General features: G+C 47.4%; 1 protein-coding gene and 1 long non-coding RNA gene across 8 annotated transcripts in view; one reads left to right on the top strand and one right to left on the bottom strand.

Moving 5' to 3' along the window:
- Positions 1–19,842, bottom strand: part of FRMD4A (FERM domain containing 4A) — a 647,838-nt gene that overhangs the window by 305,520 nt on the left and 322,476 nt on the right. The window lies entirely within an intron of this gene.
- On the top strand, positions 189–17,963 carry LOC138845002 (uncharacterized). The gene is made up of 7 exons (XR_011381565.1): positions 189–568; positions 6,314–6,499; positions 7,744–7,791; positions 10,063–10,126; positions 10,880–11,073; positions 13,764–14,037; positions 16,529–17,963. It is a non-coding gene; the product is annotated as an uncharacterized lncRNA (long non-coding RNA).

Here is a 19,842-nt window from a genome sequence, read left to right as displayed (position 1 = left end):
GAGTGTTAAAGATCGCCCTTCCGGAGACACCACTGAGTTCTCATGGTGCCGGATTCCAGCTGTCCAGGGTGAGAACGCAAAAGGAAGAGGGCTGCAGCCTCCCCTGCCAACATTCCAAGACATTCCATCAATTCTCTTAACTCTTTAAATCTGGGAGGACCCAGCAGATTCTGCCTGGCCAAGCAAAGAGCCCAACTTCATAGCAACGCTGGAGGCATGGCTATTTCTGTGGGCAGTGCGGAAAATCACAGGCATTTTCTTTGGAAACACTCTAAGTTTAGGCTAGGATGAAAACGGATCTAAGGAAACTGATCTGAAGGACGTAATATCCACATGGAAGAGGGTGGAGGAGAGTGGCGAGAGGGGGTGAAGGCAACCAGCCAGTCCCAGTTTTTCTCATGGTGGAGGATTTTCTACAAAAGCGCTTGCTCTTCTAGCGGATAAGCCACAGATAGAACTGAAGCCAAGGAAGGACACGGAGTTAAATATGTTACAACTAATTGCTGATTGTTTTTAACTGTTTCAGAAGGGAATCCACCTCCAAACTCAAGAGGTCTGATGCCCAAAGGTGAGCTTCCAAAGCTGGAAGGGGAGGTGAGGGGCGGGAGAGAATGCAGTCACAGTACCACCTGTAGGTGTGGGCCGGCGCCGCGGCTCACTAGGCTAATCCTCTGCCTAGCGGCGCTGGTACACCGGGTTCTAGTCCCGGTCAGGGCGCCGGATTCTGTCCCGGTTGCCCCTCTTCCAGGCCAGCTCTCTGCTGTGGCCCGGGAGTGCATTGGAGGATGGCCCAAGTGCTTGGGCCCTGCACCTGCATGGGAGACCAGGAGAAGTACCTGGCTCCTGCCATCGGATCAGCGTGGTGCGCCGGCTGCAGCGTGCCAGCCGTGGCGGCCATTGGAGTGTGAACCAACAGCAAAGGAAGACCTTTCTCTCCGTCTCTCTCTCTCACTGTCCACTCTGTCAAAAAAAAAAAAAAAAAAAAAAGAGCAGGTGTGTGTTTAACCTCAGTATCATTTTGACTGCATGGTTCTGTAAAACTAGGGTAGTCACTGGGACATGTGTGCCTTCTGCATATTTGATCTTCTTACCTCCCTCCCTTCCCTTCCTCCGCTCCCTCCCCTCCTCTGCTTCTCTTTAACTCCAACTTTAAATATCACCAGGTATGTAGCAGACTGTAACCCACTAGAGCATCCTGGAGGCAGGCAAGCCTGAACTTGAACTTGGCCCTACCACTCTTTACCTGAACTTGGACAAATGAATTAACCACTCTGATTTGTTTATGTGTCAGATGGAAAGAATATCTGCCTCACCAGGGTTGTGTGAGGGTTAAAGAGGTAACAGACTCATGGATAGTACATGGAATCTTTAACAACACTTATCATGATTTGGTAACTCAAGGATGTTATCTACCATGAGTAGCATGACGCTGGAGGTCATTTCAAAATTCGTGTTTCTCTAAATCACCTCTTTGTCTCCTTTCGCTATGCCTCCTTGTATTCACGTATTGGTCAGTTCAACACAAACAGAGAATTTTCATCTATATTCTTTTTTTGGCTTTTGAATAAAACACTATGCATGATTTTATTTCTGTACATCACTATTTACATGCCCATGAAATAAGTCAAGGGATACTAAGGAATTCTTTCTACAAACACCCTGTAAACAGAGACTTTTTTTATTTATAAGGTGAAGGAGGGAAGGAAAGCAGAAAAGGATGAAGGGAGGTGTGGAGGGGAGAGAGGAAAAGAAAAGAAAACCAAATAGTATGCAGAGAATGATGGTGTCATGACTATTAGCTAACTGCCTTGGTATTTTCAAGAAAAAATAAATGCAAGTTATATCACAGTTCGCTTGTGTGTGTGTGCCCTGAGCTGACACTCTTCATCTCCTGGGGAATTTGGATGTGAACCAGGCCCTTATCCAAAGCATGTAATTATGGACTAGATAGGGGCAGTTATAAAGACACTGTTTTATTCGACGATTAAATAATGTGACTTAAACGAATTCTTTTCAACTTAAATATATACTCTCAGCTTATGGTCTGGGAACTTTTCAAGTATAAAGGGGCCACAATAAGCTTTGTAAGAAACAAGAGTGAACATAAACATCTGACAGCAGCAAGCCTGACGCACAGTGCACTGGTCCTCCACGGAGGCTCGTGCTGGAGGCTGCAGTCTGAGCTGGTAACAGGAGCGGGGCTCGTGGACGCATGGGCTGCAGGACACTCATTGTGCCTCACTTCTGGTGAGGACGTTGCCTGGTTTCACTGGCTCCAGTGCCTTCAGTCCCATCCCCGATTCCGCCCTCATCTTTAAGTCACTGAGTTTCAAGGGCAGCTTCCCATACTGCATTGGAGAGGTTTTGCTCACATGTGACATGGCTACTCATGATCAGGTTGCCCTGAGCTTTGCAAAGGGGTTTAGAATCCCCAGGGCCATTACATATAGAGGGGTGTGTGTCTGAGGGTGTACATGTCTGTGCACGCCTATGTGTTTGTGTAGCAAGTCTCACTGAGTGTGTGCTTCTGTGTGTGTGTGTGTGTGTGTGTCTGCTGTGTGTGTGCATACTCATCTTCAGTTTGCACAGGAGGAAGTCACAGTGCACAGGGGCAGAGGGATCTGCTGGCCACATGAACACCGTGATGGGGCCAGAGCATGACACTAGGGCTCATCAAACAAACAAATGACTTGGATTTCTCTTATGGACTCCTAAGCCCTTTAAAAAACTTTCCATGAAAAATAACAGAAACCACAGGTTTCCTACAGGGTGGTTTGCCACTTAAAAACTTAAGGAGAATCACGGATCAGGCAGAGCAGCTTCCAGAGGGGTGAATAACACCATTTTAGATGCTAGGAAGACAATTAGGAACACCCAAGCCATCACCCTCCCATGCATGAGAATTCTTGGTAATTCGGGAGTAAAAGGAGTCAGTGTTGAGTGGGTTGGCTGCACTGGGTTCAGGGTGGAGCATTTGCATGCTGGATGTCCTGGGAACATCGCAAGGAGGCGGCCTTGCTGATGCCAGGAAATCCTATCCAGGGACAGAGAGAAGAGGCAGTGGGAGGGCTGCCGGGACCCCGTGCCGCCCCGCCCCAGCCCTCTCTCCAACAGCACCCATGTTGGTCCTGCTAATTAATCATCTTTCCTATCTTGGCGCCTCTGTATTGTCACTGCTCCCAAACCCTCCTTCACTGCTTCTGGTAAGGACAGAGGAATTTTTTAAAAAAGTAATAAATGCCTCTGCCTGACTCTGGGGGATGTTTTAAGACATAATGACTGCCTTGAAACAGACTCGGAAAAACTCTAAAAGTGATGTACAGCATAATTGTGAACAAAATTTGCAAAATACATAAGTACACAGGAAATAGCACACATGGAGAAATATATTTATAGCAACCAAAGAGACGTGATCAGAAATGCAATCTAGCATAACCCATCTTACCCATTCAGAGATGAGCTCCTGCCACCTACATGGGCAGATGCCAGTCGTCAGGCTGGGTAGAGAACTCCTACTCTCTACACTGGCAAAGGCAGCTCCTTCGGCTGATTATTTATTTATTTATTTGAGAGGTAGAGTTACAGACAGTGAGAGGGAGAGACAGAGAGAAAGATTTTCCATCTACTAGTTCACTCCCCAAAGGGCCGCAACAGCTGGAGCTACACTCCAGGAGCCAGGAGCTTCTTCTGGGTCTCACATGTGGGTGCAGGGGCCCAAGGACTAGCATTTTTTAAGCAATTCTTTTGGATGCATCTTACTTGTTGATATTCTCATTGTCTTTGGATTGTAGTCATGCTAGTGAGTGTGGAGTGGTAGCACTCTTGGCTTCTGGACTGAATTCCACCGCATGGCCTTCGAGGAGACTAGGCCTTTGGGGCAGAAAGGAGAAAGGGCTGCTTTAAGCTGTCCCTCCTGACTTAGCCCCCTGGCATTCTGCCGGAGACAGGCCCTGGGCAAGCAGAGGCTGGGGTATCCACGAGCCCAGCAAGGTCTCCTCCATACTCAGCAGCTCCCCCTCCAACAACCCCGTCCGCCCCAGATGCCATCATGCACACCACCAGGAGCCAGAGCCCAGACATTTTGGGAAGTTACCATTTGTCACTTTATAATCCCAGCTCCAGTGCTTTGGAAAAAGGATATTTAGAAATAGCACTTGTATGGCTAAGTGAGTGGGCGATGTGCAAACCCTGAACCCAAACAATCTTCTGAAATCCGGAGGCATTTCAGGACTGCTCACTAACACATTTAATCCCATATTTGGGTCTGGAAAATGTCCCAGCTCTGACAAAGAGTCATCATTGCGCCATCATTCTCAACCCAGGAACCCAAAAGACCCATTTATATAAATGCTAGAGAATGTGCTATGTTCATTTTAGGGGTAGAATAATAATTTTTTTAAAAAATCCCTGGCTCTATATATAAAAATATTTTGGGTCCCTGGGAAAGTACAAGAGAGGCAGGAGCTGCCCTCTGGCTCAAGCACTTTTGAGCAGCAAGCCAAGAACTATATTTAGAAATATTCCCCTCAAGCTCTACAAACCATTACACAAGCGAGCCTATGGCCATAAAAGTGATGTCATCTAGCAATTACCCCCAGTTGGGAAAGTAAGCTCTCATATACATGCCAGTCCCCGGTAGAAATAAAATCAGAGCCGCTTGAATTAAATCAGTCCAGGCCCTGACCCAGAAATTAAATGCCCTCAGCCTCTCTTAATCTCCCGTTATTTGGTTTCCATGGAACTCAGTGGCCAGGGTGAATTCTGAGTATATATTTTGCAAGCATGTGCTTATGGGATCACAGCCTTAGGTGAATAAAAAACGCAGACTTTGTTTTGTTTAGGGGTTACAAACATTCAGCAGAGCCACAGGCCTGTTGAGAGGAAAGCTGTACAGCGAGGTGTTAGGGGCTGCTTGCTTGAGTCTCCAGAGAGAAGAGCAGGCTACTCCAGAGCTCCTTGCTTTCACAGAAGTTGAGCGCGCTGCCAAGAGGCTTGCTGGAGAGTTGCTTAATGCCCCAGGCAGGTCTACCCTCTTCTAGAACACCCACTACACTTTTTTAAAAAAAAAAGTATTTGGAATTTATATATTTTTATTTATTTGAAAAGCAGATAGAGACAGAAACAGAAAGATCATCTCTCCAGTGATTCAGGCCAAAGCCAGGACCCCAGAACTGCATCTGGGTGGTAGGGACCCAAGCACTTGAGCCAGCACCTGCTGCTTCCCAGGATAAGGATGAGCAGGAAGCTAGGACTGGAAGTGGAGCTGAGACAGGAACCCGGCATGCTGCCACACGCTGTGGTATCCCAAGCAGTATCTCAACCACGGCACCAAACACCTGCCCCTGTGCTCTGAGCTGCACTGGTATGCTGACCCTTGCCTCAACCCCCTTTCAGCCCACAGTATGTGGTTCATGGCTGCATGAGCCCACGTGATAACCAGTTGCAGCGTATGGTATTGTCTTAGAAGTCTATCTGTGAAACACATGAAATCTGTTCTCTTCATATTCATAAAAAATTTTAAAAAGACATAATTAACATGTTCCTCCCAAATAGAAATTGAGAAGGGGTTAGAAAATCAGTGTTCAGAAGCTGTGAAGAGAATTGAGGCCAGCCCCATGAGGAGAAAGCTCTCTTTTCTTTCTGATGTAAAATGGGGGATAAGTAGAATTTATGGGGGGATGTTCAAAAAGTTTATGGAAGATAGGCATTATCCTTTTGTTCCATTCTCCCATGAACTTTTTTGAGTTATCCTCATAGAAGAGGTAAACAGGGATAGGAACACTTAATTTTTACCTAAAGCTGATTCCTTAAGTATCCTTGACCCAATGAGTATTGTATTGCTCATAAGATATTAAAGGGTTTTGTGGCTTTTTAAAAAGTGTTTGCTTATTTAAGACTCAGAGAGAGACACAGAGAGAGGGGGCAAGAAGGGGGAGGGGAGGGAGAGAGCTAGCTAGCTCCCATCTGCTCACTGGTAGAAGCTCCCAAATGCTTACAACAGCTCGGAATGGGCCAGGTGGCAGCTGGGAGCCACGAACTCCATCCAGGTCTCCCACATGAGTGGCAAGGATCCAACTATCTGAGCCATCATTGAGGCCTCCCAGAGCATACATGAGCAGGAAGCTGGAGTCAGCAGCAGAGCTGGGACTTGAACTTGACCACTTCCACATGGATTGCAGGCATCTTAACTACTAGGCCAAGTGCTTGCTGAAGGTTTCATTATTTTAATGTGCTACTCATTTACAGTAATGTCCCTTTCTTCTCTCAAACTCCTCTAATTTAACCATCTTACGTTTTTCTTTTTTGCCCCTAGTGTCTTCTTGACCTTGTAACGACTTCTGACCAAGTGAATGAAAATGTGTATTTTCTACAAAAGCCTTCCTTGCTGCTCCTCGGTGACCAGGCCTACGTGAAGAGCTTCCCTGTGTGGCCTAAACTCTCTGGCAGGCAGAACTGGTGCTCTTCTCCTTTTGACATCTCAGGGAGCAGGCACAAGAGGGTGAGCCCTACCTTCCTACTAGGGAAGGAGACACCACCGAGGGTGGCAAAGACAAGGCTAGAGGTCTGATGAATGGCACTAGAATGGCCTTGCCAGCATGGGTCAGAGGCAACTTTGGAGAGCTGCTCATCTGGGGAACATTGTGTAGGCCATGTTTTCCTAGGATGTTTTTCTCAAGGGGACAGGCAGGCAGAGGTGTAAATGGTGCCTGGCCATGTGAGACAGTGACCCTCCCAGTGTTACTGGAAACACAGAATCCTTGAGTCGAGAGGTGGGGGCTCCAGCAAGCTCTTGGCTGTTAGAAGTCTAGGGGATTTGGTCTGTGACAAAAAAAAAAAAAAAATCTTGTGTTTTAGTCTGAACCATTTTCTGTTTTGGCCACAGAGAACTCAGGTATACTGTGGAAGAACTTCCATGTGGTAGATTAAAGTTAAAATATTTAGTTTATTATTTTTACAAAAGTCTTCTCATGAAGCAGCATCTATAACAGCAAAGACAGAAAAATCCCAAATAAACAAAACAATAAGCCACAGAAAATGATCTATACTAGTTTGGCCAGTGGGGATTGAATTAGTCAATGAATCAGATTTTTTTTTGTATTACAAATTCAAAGTGAGTCAATAAGGGAATGTTTTGATATCTGAAAAATCAGGCCTGTTTCAGGATTAGCTTGTTAATCTAGTGGGTTGCCTAGACGACCACTGAAAAATTCAAGCTGTACTTTCTCATTAAGATCTCTCAGAGATTAAAAAACAATGTATCCGAGTGGTGCTTTTTGGGACCATTTAGATTAGTTTCATGATAGGTGGTGCAGTCTGTTCTGAATTTTGGCTGACTGAGGATGGTAGGTGTGGATTGGGATTTCGTACAGGGCTTGAAAAATCAAGAACATGTTTTGTAGATTCACAAGTATTCTGAAATTGCAAGCTTAAAAACAAAACACAACAACTACCCTGGGGTTGGAAGTCTAGGTAAATGGTGGAAATCAGGACAGTGGCAGCGACGTCCAAAATCACCCAGAACTTAAAGGTCAAGGTGAATCAGTGAGTTCAAAGTAGCTAGAGGATCTACGAATAATGAGTTCAGAGTGCAGAGTGCAGGTGGACCAGGACACCTAAGCCAAACAGACCGACAGGTGGAAGAAAAGGCCAGGCAGGGTGGTTACAACACTGAAGGGAGAGCAAAGGGGGTCAGATCATGCTCCATCTGCCTGTACCTGGGCTTACAAATCCTTCTTGTTACAGCAACAGTCGAGCTCCCAGCATGCACCAGGGACCTTCAGGTAGAAGCAGGTAAGTGTGTAATCATGGATAATCTCCTCTATTTGCATCTCTTCTGTGTCCTGACAATTTCCGACAGAGGCCATGTGCCCCCTTAGGTGAAGTATTTACTTAACCCAAAGCCCAGCGAGTCCCTGAATTTGCAAGGCGTCCTTTTCCTCATGTGGAATACAGCAAAGTCCACCGTCCCCTGAGGGGAGGCAACCTTGACCCTGGAGCACAGAGAGGGCCTGGTAATTAAGGGATGGAAAGAAACAGAATGCCTGTGCACCATCCAGAGGAAAAAAAACGTATTACGTTCTCCCAGGCCATGAACTACCTGAAAAATCTATAAGAAAAACTTGCTTAGACTTTATTGTTTGATTCATCATAAAAAATGTAATGGAATGAATGCCCTCTTCCCTTTCTCCAAGTCTCTGTGTGGTATAAACTCAGGTAGACTTCCACTAGAGAGCAAGGCCACTGGAGCAGGGTATTGGTTATTACCCCTTTGACGCAGAAACAAAAGCGTTGATTTAGGATTTGGAGAAGTACAGATGCTTAAGAGCTAAGTGCCTTCTATCAAAAAAAAAAAAAAAAAAAAAAAACGGAAACAGTGGCCTCATTGTCCCTCAGCTGGGCCCAGGGTTCTTGTTAAGCAGCCCCTGGTGATGGACAACACTGAGACTGCTTCCATTGAGTTTAACCACAGGGAAATGGTCCTTCACCAAAACTCAGGGTGTATTTCAAAGTGCTAAAACCAAAGCAAAGGCAGGCGTGTGGCACAGTGGTGACGATGCCACTTGGGACACTTGCATCCCATTAATGAGAGTGCCAGGTTTGAGTCCTGGCTCTGCTTCTTATCCAGCTTCTTGTTCATGTGTACTTCGGCAGGCAGCAAGTGATGATTCAAATGCTCGGGTCCCTGCCTCTCACGTGGAAGACCTGGAGGGAGTTCTGGGCTCCTGGATTTGTTGCAGGTGTTTTGAGGAGTGAACCAGTAGATGGAAGGTTTCTCTCTGCCTTTCAAATAAAATGAAAAGAAATGATAAATTTTTTAAAGATTTATTTATTTATTTAAAGTCAGAATTACACACAGAGAGAGGAGAGGCAGAGAGAGAGAGGTCTTCCATCCGACAGTTCACGCCCCGATTGGCCACAACGGCCAGAGCTGTGCCGATCTGAAGCCAGGAGCCAGGAGCTTCTTCTAGGTCTCCCATGTGGGTGCAGGGGCCCAAGGACTTGGGCCATCTTCCATTGCTTTCCCAGGCCATAGCAGAGAGCTGGATCAGCAGAGGAGCAGCTGGGACTCAAACTGGCGCCCATAGAGGATGCCAGTGCTTCAGGCCAGGGCATTAACCCACTGCGCCACAGCAACGGCCACAGAAATGATAATTAAAAAAATAATAACACAGCAGCCAAACTGGCAGCGTCCTTGGGAAACTGAACTGTGCTCACAGCCAAACCCCAGCCATGAACTTCTCCCAGTTTCCCAGGTTCATAGCCCCTCCTGTTTCATGGGTGATATGTGGGAGCTTTTCTGGGTTTCCCACCCTTCAAACCTCTCAGTTCCAGATACGGATCTCTCCTTTTTTTTTTTAAATCATGGTAAAATAAAACATACAAATTATTATCGTGTTTTTAAGGATGTGGTTCAGTGGCATAAAGCATATTCCCACTGTTGCACAACCATCACCACTATCCATCTCCAGAACGTTTTTAGCGTGTAAAACTCTACCTCTGATCCATAAAGCAGTAACTCCCTATCCACACCCCCTTCTCTCCATGCCCTGGTGCCTCTATAATTCTTTTTTTTTTTTTTTTTTTCGACAGCCAGAGTGGACAGTGAGAGAGAGAGACAGAGAGAAAGGTCTTCCTTTGCCGTTGGTTCACCCTCCAATGGCCGCCGCCGCCGGCGCGCTGCGGCCGGCGCACCGCGCTGATCCGATGGCAGGAGCCAGGAGCCAGGTGCTTTTCCTGGTCTCCCATGGGGTGCAGGGCCCAAGCACCTGGGCCATCCTCCATTGCACTCCCTGGCCACAGCAGAGGGCTGGCCTGGAAGAGGGGCAACCGGGACAGAATCCGGCGCCCCGACCGGGACTAGAACCCGGTGTGCCGGCGCCGCTAGGCGGAGGATTAGCCTAGTGAGCCGCGGCGCCGGCTAATTCTTTTTTTTTTAAAACAAAAGATTTATTTATCAATATGAAAGGCAGAGTTACAGAGAGGCAGAGAGAGAGAGAGAGAGAGAGAGAGAGAGAGAGAGAGAGAGAGACGTCCTCTATCTACTGGTTCACTCCTCAAAAGGCTGCAATGGACAGAGCTGTGCCGATCCAAAGCCAGGAGCCAGGAGTTTCTTACGGTCTCCCACGTGAGTGCAAGGCTCCAAGGACTTGGGCCATCCTCTACTGCTTTCCCTGGCCATAGCAGAGAGAGGGATTGGAAGTGGAGCTGCTGGGACTTGAACCGGCACCCACACAGGATGTCGGCACTGCAATGGCGACTTTACCCGCTACACCATGGCTCCGTCCCCTATCACACTTTCTGTCTCAGTGAGTCTGACCAATTTATGCATCTCATGGAGGTGGGACTCACACAGTCTCTCACGACTAACATATTTCTCTTCACATAATGTACTCTGGGCTAATTCATGTAGCGTGAATCAGAGCTTGCTTCCTTTTTAGGAATGAATGATACACCACTATGCAGGACAGGTTACTGTTTTGGATCCATTTATCCAGGGACGGGCCTGGCCTGTTGCTATCTTTTGCCTACTGCAAATAATGGTGTCATGAACATGAGTGTACAGATACCTCTTCAAGTACCTGCCTCTGACTCTTTTGGAGATCTAGCCAGAAGCGGAACCGCTGAGTGCCGTCATGATTCAATGTTGGAGACTAATCTTTCTCACCCACTGCTTCTACCCTGTGCCATGCTTGGTCTACTTCCGGGGCAGGGTGGGGGTTTTTCCAATAAGCCCAGAGCCAGTGACCTCTAGACGTTGCTTAGCTTTAGAAGCCAGGATCGATGAATCTGAGGTAGATCATGCTCCTTTGACACTAAGGGTCAGGCCAGTTCACCTTGACCTTTATGACATGTGCTTCATTTGCATTCTCATTCCCAGGCTGAACCTGGAGCCCTGCTCTCAAATCCCGCTCATGTGTCTGGCGTCAGGGCTCCCTGCCTTGCCCTCAGGTATTCCTGTTCCTGGACACAAGGCTGACTGCCAACTCATGCTGACTCATGCAGCCTTGCTGGTAGGGGACAACAGGTTCCTGCATCCTGGGCCAGGAGGAAGGGAAGAAGCACTGGCGTAAGGTCAGTGACTACAAGCTGATTCAGGTTCTGCTCTTTATAAATTACCCTCAACCTAGGCGGGCTTCCGGGTGTTGGCATCAGCTCTGGTGTTGCATCAGAACCTGGGATGTCAAGTATATGCTGGGGTTGGAATACTGAGAGGGAATAGGAGTGTTTATGATTTGAAGAAGGTCCCTCGGCTGGAAGCCTGGTCAGCGAGTGGGAGGTGGGGCATCAACCTGCAACCCTAGCAGGGGTTCCTCCAGGGGAAAGCAGACGGCTGTTCCTAGCCTAGGGCACAAGCCCATGGATTTCGCCTGAATTTGGATGAAATGGCTACAACCAGGGGGTATGAGGGTCCCTGGCACAGCCAAGAGCTGCCACATTAGCAACCCTCTTTTAACTGGTTTCTGCTGGGAGCTTTTGACTTGGGCCTCACTCATAGGGATACTGGCTTATTGGCCTCAGAGAGGACCTTGGTTTTTTCATTTTTAAGAAACATGCAGGGTTTGGAATATACAGCCATGGAGAAGCAGCACAGCCACAGAACCCTGATGATGAGGTCTCTACATTCCACAGGAAAACTCCTTTAACTTGTGCTGTTGCCTGAGAAGCTAGGCCAGTGGTTCTGACACTTTATCGGAATCACCTAGAGGGTGCATCAAAGCCCCCTCTGTTGGGGCTGGCATCTCATATCACAGCATCGGAAGTCCCGGCTGCTCTGCTTCTGATCCAGTTTCCTGCTTATGTGCCTGGGAAAGCAGCAGACAATGACCCAAGGCCTCTGCCACCCACATGGAGACCCTGATGGAGTTCCTTGCTCCTGGCTTCAGCGGGGCCCAATCCTGGCTATTGTGGCTATCTGCAGAATGAACCAGCAGCAGAGGATATCTTAGTCCCCCTCACCCTCTCTGTCATTCTGTCAAATAAATCAATAAATCTTGAATAAAGAAAAATGCACACACCCCTGTAGATTTAGCAGATCTAGTGTAGGGCCCAAGAATTTGCATTTCTAACAAATTCCCAGGTGAGGACAATGTGCTGGCCCAGGAACCACACTTTGAAAGCCATAAAACCAGGCCCATAACATCCCTGTATTCCTCGATTCAAGGAGATTGAGCGAAGCAGAAGTGGACTGTGCCAGCAACCATATCTGCTGTTTACAGCATCATTCAGTGGCCTGGCTTTAAAGCATCTGCCAGTGTCTCCAGGTAGAGGCAGGAGCAGAGCAGCTAGCCCAGGAAGGCATAGGAAATGCTGCCTGTTCCATATGCAGAATGGAAAACCAGCTCTTCAGCCCCTACCACCCAACTTTTCCTTGCCTTTCCTCCATAAAACCAATTAAGCATCTAGGAGAAATATTTTGTTCAAAGGAATAGAAAACATCTTCCCATCGTGAGGATCTTTATTTACTTGAGTAGCCTGGGTATTATTAGTAGCATGCGTTTATGTCTAAGCTAAACTAGTGACATGGGGATGGGATATTTTAGTACACTAGTTCCCACTGTCAGCAGTGAAGCAGTCCGAGACCTGAATCACTCACCCCTTTGTCTCTGTGAATGGGAGGCCAGAACACACAGGGGTTACAATCCACAGCCAACAAAGAGCATTTGGACTCCGGTTTTAGAAATGAGTGACTCATCCCCGGGTCATTCACACATCCCTCTCTTTCCCCTCTTCCCTCATCATGAGAAAACTGCAGACCACATGCTCGCTCTTCTTTATTTCAATGCACAAAGAACACCAATGGGGCTGATCCTGGGACCTGACTTCCTGTTATTAAGTAGTACACCCCTCTCCCCCACCATGTAACAGGGCAAGATTTCCAAGCAAAGCAGAAAGTCGGATGATTTCAGTTTGCTTCCCACCTACAATTAACTAGGCCACAGCTGTAAAGGAAGAAGGAAAAAAAAAAAGAAAGAAACAAAATCACTCCAAGGCAGGAGCATCAACATCATCTGTGGCCAAAGAAATAAACATTTAGTTCTTCTTTCTTTTTTTAAGAAAGGAGCACTCAACCTAATAGAAACAAGGACACTTGAAATAGAAGTTGTAAAATCTATCTGATCAGACAGCAGGCAAGGGTCCACTTAGTTAAATATTCATACGAAACAGAGGCCATGAGGTGCTTTTAACCCATGTAGAGGACTTCCTTAGGCTTATGCCCAACCCAGAGAGCCTACGGTTGAGTTATGTGTGGGTTACAGAGTTCTCAAGGCCCAGGACTGTTTGGGTCTGCAGGAATTTGAAATCTGGCAAACGGAAAATTCTCATAGTGGTTCTGACCTTGGGAGAACACTGGGGTGGGGAACATTTCAGAGTATTGTATTTGTTATTTATTTTTAATTTTTTAGAAGTTATTTATTTATTTGAAAGACAGAGTTATACAGAGAAAAGGGACACACACACACATCTCCCACCTGCTGATTTAATCCCCAAATGGCCTCAACAGCAAGGGCTAGACCAGGCTGAAGCCCAGAGCTTCACCCAGGTCTCTTACGTGGGTGGAAGGACCCTAAGCACTTGTGCCGTCTTCTGCTGCTTTCCAAGGCACATTAGCAGGGAGCTGGAAAGGAAGAGGAGTGGCCAGGACATGGTGCACATAAAGGATGCCAGCATCACAGGTGGGGGCTTAACTCACTACATCAATGCCAGCTTCTGTATTTTCCTTTAAAAATATTTAATTCTTTTCATTTTTATTTTAAACTCAGATAGAGCTTCCATCTGCTGGTTCACTCCTCCAATGCCTGCACAATCAGGGCTGTGTCAGGCAAGAGCCAGAAGCCTGGATCTGGTATGAGTTTCAGAGACCCAAGTACTTGAGCCATCATTTGCTGCTGCCCAGGGTGCACAGTAGCAGGAAGCTGCATTTGGAGTGGCCAGGACTTGAACCATGCACTCTGATATGGGATGCTGGTGTCCCAAGCTGTGACTTAACTCACTGCACTGAACTCCCACCCCATGGATTGTATTTCAACTACCCAGGTAAGGAATGCTTTTCCGGCATCATCTCAATGTGCTAGTACCTTCCTTGGTTTCCCATGACTCCCTGCACTAAGGACATTACGTTCCTCATTGCACTGGTCACATTGTCACTACTAATGCTGCCTAAATCTTTCCATGAAACAGTCATGGTGAAGATGACATATAGATGTAGATTTACCAGAGGTATCTACCATTTGCCTATCTACCTATGAATCAAAGAAGAGAAAGAAAAGCAACCTACGTCCACACACATCAGAGAGGATCCTTTGAAGCCTTGACTTCAAAGTGACCTCTATGGATGACACCCTCAGCAGATGCCAGAAACTCATCAGACACACAGTCAGAATCTGTATCTGATAGGACTCCCAAGTGATTCTTAAATCCGTTAAACAGCCTAGAAGGGTGATTTCCAATAAGTACTTTTATTCTAGTTGTCAAAGTCTTTTAATGAATGAAATCACTGGTGGAAATCTAAGAAAAGTCTCAAACACAGAACTCCTCTAGATGAGACAGGGGAGAGGTGACTAAGTCTTCCCAGCCCCTAGTGCCACCTGCCACCCCAGCCCTTCTTTGCAGCAGTTGTTTCTGCTTCTATGGGGTGCCAGGGACCCCCAGAACCTGCTCACAAGCACCCGGCACATACAGGCCCCGAGGACAGAAGCTACCATCTTGAATTTTCTGAACTAACCAGCTCTGGCACGTGATGGTTGTTCAAGCAATAAGACATGCTTATTCACAGCTGACCTGAAAGCAAGAATATGTAGCAAAGTCGGCATCGGAAGTTCCATGAGACAGGATAGGAATAGGGCTCACTAAATCAAGGTCCTCCCACTCCAACATGTCCCCATCTCCTCACCTGTGTATCCAACTCCACCTCTAAACCAGTCAGGAGCAAGGAGGGTCCAGACCCTAACCGCAATACACTCTTTGGGGCCCTGTTAGTGGCTTCCCCAACCTGTACGCATGCCCAGAACAGCTCATTGAGACCAACATATGACATTCCTGGAGAGGCGGTAGTGAGCAAGCCCGCCACATTGAGCGTGTCATTGTGCCAAAAGAAGCAAAATGCCTTCACAGAATACCAGGCTGGTGTAAACCCAAATGCCATACGCTGAGGGGAACAAGCCAGAGACCCAAGGGGCACAGTCACAGCCGTACTTCCCCAACTTGCGAAAAACCCACTGGAGAGTCAGTGGGTGGAAATCCTCCCCACAACGTTGTCTCTGCGGGTTCAAGCCTAAGCCCTCCAGTAAACCCTATCTGGGTTACACATTGGGCTCTTGTCAATTTCCATAGCAAGATAGTCAAGGAACCTGGGGTGGGTATCAGGCATGGAGGAGAAATCGAAGAAACCAGGGGAACAGTGCACTTACTATGAAAGGAAGAAGAGAGTAAGACAGGACGAAGGAAGTGGTCCTACAGTTAGGTGTCAGATAAAATATGGGACACCCAGTTACACCTGAATTTCAGGTATGCCTACACTAAGGAATTATTCATGGTTTATCTCACAATCAAACGTAACAGGGCCTCCTGGGTCTTCATCCGCTGAAGCTGCCAAACCCTACTTACAGATCCTCTCTAAAAAGTGTTCCTCCCAGTAGCTTGGGCTCTAAGGGTCTCCTCCAATTGAGGTGACAACCAGATTCTTTCTAGAGAGTTCTCTGGACTGAGACAGCCTGGGTTGAAATCCAGGATCTGGCATTGCCAGGCTGAGTCACGGTGAGCAAATGGCTCTGTCCCTCTGTTTTCTTTTTCCTCTCCTGTAACGTGAGGACACGGGGCCCAGCACAGGGAAGGAGGCACACTGCTGTGCATGTGGTGAGAGCTCATTTTTATCCACTGAGGTAGTAAGGTCTTCTCTAAGAAACGTCCTTTGTGCCTGCATGCTCCTGATCGTTTTCATGGAGAGCGAAACCATCTGGCGGGAACCTCAGGACAGGACGGAGAGAGCTGGGGGAGAAGAGGAAGTGGTGCCCGAAAGGCCATGGAGGGAGGTGCTTTCCTCTGCTTCCAGAGGTCCTGGCCTAGCAGGGCTCTCTACAGCATGCACTTCCGGCCCCGCCTTCCCAAGGGCGTGCTGGAGAGGAGGGAGGAAAACTGGGAACCTGATGCTTGGTCCTTGATCCTGACTGACCCAGTTAATCCTCTCCTGGAGGGAAGCAACGCCTACTCAGGACACCTGCCCCTGCCAGAGCATCTTGGCCTGGCAGCTGGGTCTTGAAGGAGCCAGGTTTTGATTCCTGGACACTTGGCTGTGCGACATGGGCCCCAGCCACCAGGCAAGGCGCACAAGTTCAAGGACGGCGATGGCAATGCCTGGTATCACAAGGGGAGAAATTCCCAGAAACTGTCAAGTGCCAGAATCAGCACTGGGAAATGTGGGTTTGTTTTCTCCCCACTTCCTTTCTGAGTAAACCAGATACCCCTGCCCCCAGCTCCCCACCATCAGAAGCCTCTTGGGTGCTCACCTTCTGTTCTTGTCTCTTTACAGACAACCAACATCCCACACTATGTTCCAGTAATGGACGGGTCTTAAAAATTCAACAAGAACGCAAGCCACATCTGTGGGCGTGTGGGACTCAAAGTTCCGCCAGAGGAGATAATGCGGGCCAGGTTCTGAGGTGGAGCCTAAGCCAGAATCCCTAATGGAACCGAACAGCGATCCCGAAACCGCGATGTGAATGCTGCGGCTTTCCTGAAACGGCGTTCTTGGCTCTCTTTCTCTTCCTGGCACGGGCCCATAGCCTACAGCAGCAAATCTTTCCCAGGAAGCTATTGTTATTTGTGCATCTGATAGCGTTCAGTGGAGTACACTGACAGCAACATTTCGAACGGGAAAGAAAAGAGAGTGTAGCCTGAAACGGACACAAAGGAGGGGTTCCAGCAGCCTGGTGGGAACAGGCAAACAGAAAACGCCTCTCCCAGCCCTCGTGCCAGTGCGTCCTGACTCTGCGCAATAGCAGTCCTCGGCACAGCTGCAGCTTGGATGGCAGGTGCACGTCAGACATGGAGGTACAGAATGAAAACGCGCCTGCCTACTGCCCTCAACAGCAGCCCCCTATCTCCTGTGGATTCTCTGGGCTTCCCGAGAGAACCGCTTCAACTCCCGTATCCAGTGGCTGGCTAAGTCCCTGAGCGCACCCAGTACACAATGGAGCAGCTTTTTACTGGCAGGGCCTAACATGCCGAATGAATTCATTCTCTTCTGGGAAAAAGAGCTGTCTTGTTCAGAGCGCTGTGTTCCCATGTCTCAGCTTACCTTAAAGCATTTTTGTAACACCTGTTGGGACAATTAGTTCTGCCAAGAGACGGGAAGTAGCAAAGTTTGTTCGATTTTATTGTTTTACTCTCAGTAGACCCTGTACCAGTGTGTTGGTTTACCTTACAGAAACCAACACAAACAAGAGAAATGTCTAGAATTCCATCTTGATGAGCAGAGGTACAACATATATGCACATGAGTATATCTATATATGTGGAAGAGAAAGGTAAGCCAGGATGTTAAGGATAATATAAAATAGGAAGAAAACCATGAGTTAAAAGCATGAGACAGGGGGCCGGTGTTGTGGTGCAGCTGATTAACGCCCTGGCCTGAAGCGCTGTCATCCCATGTGGGCACTAGTTCTAGTCCTGGCTGCTCCACTTCTAATCCGGCTCTCTGCTATGGCCTGGCAAAGCAGTGGAAGATGGCCCAAGTCCTTGGGCCCCTGCACCTGCGTGGGAGACCCAGAAGAAACTCCTGACTCCTGGCTTCAGATCGGCACAGCTCTAGCTGTTGTGGCCAATTGGGGAGTGAACCAGTGGATAGAAAACCTCTCTCTCTCTCTCTCTCTCTCTCTCTCTCTCTCTCTCTCTCTGCCTCTCCACTCTCTGTGTAACTCTGAAGTTCAAATAAAATAAATCTTTAAAAATAAAAGCATGAGACAAATGTGAAAAGGCATCTGGAATGAGCAAGTTACCAAAGTTGGACCCCCAATTTAGCCTTAAGTTTTCAGGCAATAAAAGCAAAAAAAGGTAAGCACGTGGAATCGCATACTTAAGATCAACAGGGTAGAATTTACATTAGAGGCACTGAGTAACATGAAAAACAGTATTTCAACAGTCATTTTGAAAAGGTAGCAGAAGCATTTTTACAGGTGTTTATTCTGCTGGCTTGTCAAGCAAGATGGCACCTTAACCACTCCTCTCCCTATTAGCAGTCCAGGGTGCGTGCAGCTACGACTACAGCTGTGCCAGGGGTCCACGCGGCTCCTCCAAAGCTTCCCTCTTACCTCTGCTTTCAGCCAGTTGCTAGCTTCTCCCTCTGTTCACTTCAGTCTCAGTCTCCCCAGCTGCATCTAAGACTTTCAGATTCATCACCCATTAGCCTGTCTGTGGGGCCGGCTTTAGGGACCACTGCCATCAGCACACTCCTGTGCCTTGGCCAGGATTTATGTTCATTAAGAGCTGCCCACCCACCTTGATGTTCTGCATCCCAAGTCACAAGGCTGGCCCCCACCAGACCTGGAATGGGTTGCTGCATATATTTAAAAAAAAAAAAGGACACGAAACATCAGGCCTTAGATAAAGATGTAGAGTTTACCTCCATAACATAATTGGAGCGGGAAATTGATAACGTACACTTCATGCACATTGGTGATTGATTATTTGCCATAATGAAGATATAATGTAAAGGACCTAAGAAAGGAGCAGCCAATATGTCCACTGGTTTCCTTCTCTTGGGCATCAGGTGTCCCAAAGAAGTGTCTAGCTAAGTTCTAGACAGGAGTCAATTCACCGTGGTTCTTATTTGAAAAAAGGCAGAAGTGAGACAATTCTGAGATTTAAATGAAACATAGAAATCTGTGGAAACGACAAGTGGGAGCAAAAAGGAGACATTGGAGAAGCTGGACTTGTGTTCCCACCAGGTTGCAGTCTCATTCCACTTTGACATCATGATAGGACAAAGAGCTCCTATGGGTATAGCCAAAGTTTTAATCAGAAAAGGAGCTGTGGATCCATTTAAGTTCTCGCTCAAGGACTTGGCTGAGACCCCAGATTTCTTCTCCTTCTAGGATGAAAGAAATGACTTAGCGCTCAAAGGTTTTCATTCAGTTGTTAGCAGTCCACCATCTTGATCACAAAAGACCCTCAGTTTGGCTCTTATGCAAACCTCTGCTTTTGAGTAGGCCCACACACTGCTGGTCTGGAAATCTGAGTTAGCATCACAGCATACCTCCAGGGGGTGGAGTGAGTGTTTTACTGGATGACATTGTTTGATAGGATCCACTCTAAATGAGGGAACGCTTGCCAAAAGCAAAATGTCACAGCTAAGGACAAGCCTTGCTATCAGTGGACAAGTGGACCACAAGTTTTCTTCCTTCTTAACTTCTGTTCCTCTTGCTGGGTGAAACACCCATGCGTTCACCAAAGACAATGCTCTCCCTGCTGCCTACAGCCAGGGCACATGGATTCAATTTATTCAAATGCATTCTCAAATTTGTATTTGACCTGTCAAAAGCATTTTGTAAAAATAACATTCTGATTTGGCAGTCAGTCAGTAGCATTCGGATGCCAGCTGCCGGGACAAAGACTATTTCAAGATTTATTTTATTTTATTTTTTTGTATAGAGAGGACTCGTACTGATGACATTCAAGACTAGGGAAAAAGAATACAAACATATTGGGGGGGGTCAGTGGTCATTTTTTTTTTTTTGTAGAGGATAAAAATGAAAGCTGTCAGGGCTAGCACTGTGGCGCAGCAGGTTAAACTGCTGCTTGTGATGCTGGCATCCCGTGTGGGTGCCAGTTCAAGTCCTGGCTGCTC

Source organism: Oryctolagus cuniculus, chromosome 13 (genome assembly GCF_964237555.1).
Source record: "Oryctolagus cuniculus chromosome 13, mOryCun1.1, whole genome shotgun sequence".
Classification (NCBI taxonomy): domain Eukaryota; kingdom Metazoa; phylum Chordata; class Mammalia; order Lagomorpha; family Leporidae; genus Oryctolagus; species Oryctolagus cuniculus.
This window is presented reverse-complemented; position numbering and strand designations above follow the sequence as displayed.